General features: G+C 31.0%; 1 long non-coding RNA gene across 1 annotated transcript; it reads left to right on the forward strand.

Annotated features, from left to right (window-relative positions):
• The first annotated feature begins 784 nt into the window (after positions 1 to 784).
• Positions 785 to 3,513, forward strand: LOC111089363. The gene is made up of 2 exons (XR_002613637.1): positions 785 to 1,026; positions 1,725 to 3,513. It is a non-coding gene; the product is annotated as an uncharacterized LOC111089363 (long non-coding RNA).
• Positions 3,514 to 5,483: the final 1,970 nt, after the last annotated feature.

Raw genomic sequence — 5,483 nt, forward strand, 5'->3', positions numbered from 1 at the left:
ATGTTTTAATAACTGAATCTTTATTTTTCTAAACCTTTACTTTTTTCAGACTAATTTCAACGTTCTTGTTTTTATTCTTCTTTATAACTAATTATTATATCCGTAAATTGTATATCTGTAACTTATTCAGTAATAATGCTATTTTGTATGTGATTTTATTATTTGTCAAAATATATATATAATAGCCCTGCCTTACGGACTTACAACGCTAAAACCCGTGGTTCGATTCCACTCGGTGGATACAGTAGATAGTCCAATGTGGCTTTGACCTAAAGCAAACAAACAAAATAGCTCTGCTTTCCAGTTCATTGGCAAATCCTGTCTACTGTATAGAGGGCGTAAGGAATCTTGTAGGAGGTTTCTGAAAATTTTATTTTCCATTGTTATTCGTTTTCAGGAACAGACAGTATATAATAAGTTTAAATTTCATAAAGAATAAATGTAATAACAAGAAAAAGAATTATGGCGAATGAATATTGATCGCTTTTCTTGAATGAATGTTGTTCTGCAAGACGTGAGAAGAAAAACTTGAATAAATATAATAAAAATAAATTGACAAGTCTAAAGGAAACTTTTGTAGTTTATTTTGTGCGACGTTTCAAGCAGACATCCTTTGTTAGGCGTCTGCTCGAAACGTCGCACGAGATAAACTACAAAAAGTTTTAATATAGATGTGTTAATTTATTCTTTATCGATTGACCGATGTTGTTGTGTCTACTTGTCAAGTAGTAGTACTGTGTTGTAATGCCATTGAGCGACATTGTCGATGGTTTAGCGGTATTCGTATGCAACATTCCTGTGTTGTTGTTTTTTGTTTTTTTTATCATAATCAAAGTACATTAATATGAAGAAACTTCACGAATTCTTCTCAACGTTTTAAATATTTGACCAATGGAGGCTGCTGTAAGAGGTCTGAAAGCTTGCAATTAAAAGAAATTTTAAAACGTAGGGAAGAGTGCGCGTATTTTTTACACGCAATATTCCTATTTGTTTCCAAACGGAGAAGTTAAGAATGTAAATATTCATGTGGGTCAAACGTTTACATGAGAACAAAATATTTTAGGGAAAATAAATATTGTGTTGTTATGTTAAAAGTAAAGATAATCTTAAGAAATTACGTTTGACCAGTGGTATAACAGTAATTATACCGCGTAGAGTGATACTATTACTAATAGTGTTACTAATACTACTATTACTTATTACTAGATGTCAGTAAAAACTAACCTAAGCCTAATGCTTAGATTAGCCTAATGCTAAAATTGAATTTACGGTTTAATGCCGTTATACCAAGTATTTAAGTTATGTTAGTAACTTAGTATTAAACTTTTAATAGGCCTGCTTTGGAAAAAGAACAAATGATTGGTGGGCCTACAAGTACAAGTAGTATAATTTCATTTATGTTTGCTATTTAAAGGCTAACTTTAAGAGATCATTTTCTAAGTAAAAAATGGCAAAACAAAAGTAAACGACTTTTTCAACTTGCAGCAAAAATTAGTTTTCATTGTGGATAATATAATACTACTTGTATATTTACTATTGCGTTTACATTACTGACCAATATTTTTCGAAAGTAACTTCTATTTTTAAACTGTAAGAATATTTGAAATAATAATTTGATAAATTTGTACTAAATTACTCCAGTTAGTAATTTTATCCATTTTTGCTTTATAATTTGTGTGTAACATTAATTAGTACTATATAGATTATAAAATGGTTATATTTAGGGCTCAATCCATGTGGTGGATACATCGCAGATAATCCATGGTGTAGCTGTGTGCTTAAACAAAAATATGAAATTATTGATAGAACCCTACGTTATGTGAAGAAATGGTAGAAAACACAGTTTTATTATAAAGAATGTGAGTTTTGTTGGGTTACTCTCCCTGGAGAACTGTTGTTACAAGGATTTTATTTGAGAAGTATGGATTTTCTCTTTACCAAAATCACCATCAAAATAACAGAAAGCATACTTTACTGGAATTAATAAGTATACAAATGAGTACTGTAAATAACATTCAGAACTTTTGGTTTTGCAAACTAAAAGACAAAAGTAAGTAAGTTTGAAGAGGAATTTTTAAGTTTTTTTTTTTTTTTAATTGGAACTTATATTTGTAACCAGCACCTATATAAATAATAAGACAGGTAAAAATATTGGGCAAAACTGATGTTGAAACATTTGCTAACTGTTAGATAATACTAGATATTAAAAAGAAGACATCATCATGTTATTTCTACACAATAATAGGTCTAGGAGAGATCTCTTTGTGTAACTGCTAGATACTGAAGGAGAGATCTCTTTGTGTAACTGCTAGATGATATACTAGATGTTGAAGGAGAGATCTCTTTGTGTAACTGCTAGATGATATACTAGATGTTGAAGGAGAGATCTCTTTGTGTAACTACTAGATGTTGAAGGAGAGATCTCTTTGTGTAACTGCTAGATGTTGAAGGAGAGATCTCTTTGTGTAACTGCTAGATATTGAAGGAGAGATCTCTTTGTGTAACTGCTAGATATTGAAGGAGAGATCTCTTTGTGTAACTGCTAGATATTGAAGGAGAGATTTCTTTGTGTAACTGCTAGATGTTGAAGGAGAGATCTCTTTGTGTAACTGCTAGATGATATACTAGATGTTGAAGGAGAGATCTCCTTGTGTAACTGCTAGATGTTGAAGGAGAGATCTCATCATGGAACTGCTACATGATACTGTATTGTAATATTGTTTTAAACAATTTATAAAACTAAAATATCAGAATGCTGTAAGAAACTATAGTAACTATATTTCTTAATAATGTGTCTGACCCTTTTTATAAATAGATTAGTTGTATTTATTGACTTTATAAAGTTTATTAGTTTCATTGTCTTAATATCCAGTGTATTGTTTAAAAAATAAACAAGTTGGGCTACTGTAGGACATATATTGCTCTAGCAGGGTAAAAGTTATCTATCTGTACACATTAAGAAGTATTGCATTGTGTCAGTAAGTACAAGTAAATTTTGTTATATTTAATAATAATTAAACTAGGCTTGTGTTAGTATGTTGTCAAACATCATGACAATATTTAATACAGAGTTTAGTTCTATAGCTTTAATGACATTTAATACTTTCAATTTCTAGACCAAACAACGTAGACAATCCAGAAATTCAAATTTTACTAGACATTGAAGAAAGAGGGAGACTGGATGTTCAACAAAATGAAAATTTTATATATGGTGTTCAAAATGGCAAGACACAGCAATCATGACATTCAGATTTTGAATAATGTTAGCTATGAAAGTATAGCAGAGTTGTCTGTTAACAGTGGTTAAAACTTGTGACAGGAGAAGCAGCAGAGTTGTTTGTTAACAGTGGTTAAAACTTGTGACAGGAGAAGCAGCAGAGTTGTCTGTTAACAGTGGTTAAACCTTGTGACAGGAGAAGCAGCAGAGTTGTCTGTTAACAGTGGTTAAACCTTGTGACAGGAGAAGCAGCAGAGTTGTTTGTTAACAGTGGTTAAAACTTGTGACAGGAGAAGCAGCAGAGTTGTGTATTAACAGTGGTTAAAACTTGTGATAGGAGAAGCAGCAGAGTTGTCTGTTAACAGTTGAAATCTTGTTATAAGAATAGCACAGTTATTTCCAATTATCTTTTAATTATGGTATAACTTTTGAAATGAAGGAAAGTGTTACTTATAATATTGAGATAAAGAGCATTGACTATAGATGAATATTAAAATATTTTTATATATTTCACAATGTATATAAATTACAAATCAGTAAATGAAAGTTTTAAAATATTGTTTATTGGATCACGATATTCTTAAAACTACTAACAACATGCGTGTAATATTTTTGTGGAAATCAGTTATACAAATCAAATGTATAAATTGATATACTGATTAGAGTTTTATTGAATACTGACATCCTTCAATGACTTGCTAGAAAACTGTAGTACAATCCCCAATTCTGTAATCGAGATAAACCATAGATAGAAAAAATAAATGTATTAGTTAAATTTGCTCTCTTGACATTAGTTTTATACAGAAACCTTAACATATTTAAAGTTAGAAATACATGCTAAAGTGTAGGAGAAAAGTTGGACTTGTACATGTTTCAAAAAGTTAGTTTTCAAAGACTCGTATACAAACATGAGTTAACTAAAAAAAAATCAATATTTTTACACAGCTTTTCTTCTTTCAGTTGCATCAACAAGCATTACTGCTTAGTTGAATTGTCTGATATCATGTATAGTTTGTTTTCTCCACACAGGTGGTTATTTCATGTTAATTAGTGGGTTATTTGTTGATAGCGAAGATTTCACTAGCATCCGTATGGAAATGATTCACTGAAATTTTAGCCGAATTATTCAAGTATCTGTCGTAGTTCTCCAACTAGTGTAAAGTGTAGTACGTAGTCAGTTGGTCAGCGTACGTAACATCCATGTGTTATGTACTTACGTGTAGACAAATTAAACCTTTGTTTCTTTGTGTAAAGGTTTAAAGTGTGTACAAACTACTTGCAGTGACTGATTAGATGAAATTGGGTGATTAATAGATGTGTTAAGTTTTTATCACCCGGAGAGACTTCTCTTCTTGTGAAGTTCTAAACCAAATATCTTCTTTGTTTCTTAAACAAATTAAACCTTTGTTTCTTTGTGTAAAGGTTTAAAGTGTGTACAAACTACTTGCAGTGACTGATTAGATGAAATTGGGTGATTAATAGATGTGTTAAGTTTTTATCACCCGGAGAGACTTCTCTTCTTGTGAAGTTCTAAACCAAATATCTTATTTTTTTCAGGTTTGCTTCCACTATTCCCAACATTACATTTACATAGACCAAAAAGACAGGTCACCTGGTCGGAAGATCAGATGAATCACGCTGTAAATGCTGTTATTAATGGAAAAATGACATTTAGTCAAGCTACGGCCGTTTACGGTGTTACAAAAACTTCATTATTTCGTCGAGTCAAGTCTATGAAGCAAGAGGTCTCGAACCAAGAGAGTACTTTTCTCTAGAAGATTATCTATTGTACAATATATGTTTGTAATGGTATTACAGTTCACAAGATCTATGTGCCTTGGAATATTTAGCATTCTTCTGGAATGAGTGGATTATAATCTGTTATATAATTATATTATTTTGTACAGTTTCTCTTCAATACGAAAATAAAGCTATATTAAAGGTAAATGTTGTCTTGATTCTACTGTTTCTAGACTATGTTGAAAAAAATAGCTACATTTCAAAACATCATACGCTGTGTACGGTATCTGGAGAAAATGTAATGGATATAACTTTATTATCATCAAAAAATAATTTGTAAAGTTTCCAACTTTATATGTAGGTACTTGTCTAAGTTGTTATCTAGTGCTGTGCCTAACAATTACAAGGTGCACTGCCTTTTACTGCTGGGATTTTTCTGTGGTGTATTTGATCACATGACACTTGAAGTGTTGAAGTCACCATATAGATCGCTGTTTCCTAGTTGTCTTTAACCACTTAACATATG

This window comes from Limulus polyphemus, unplaced genomic scaffold (genome assembly GCF_000517525.1).
Source record: "Limulus polyphemus unplaced genomic scaffold, Limulus_polyphemus-2.1.2 Scaffold6021, whole genome shotgun sequence".
Classification (NCBI taxonomy): Eukaryota; Metazoa; Arthropoda; class Merostomata; order Xiphosura; family Limulidae; genus Limulus; species Limulus polyphemus.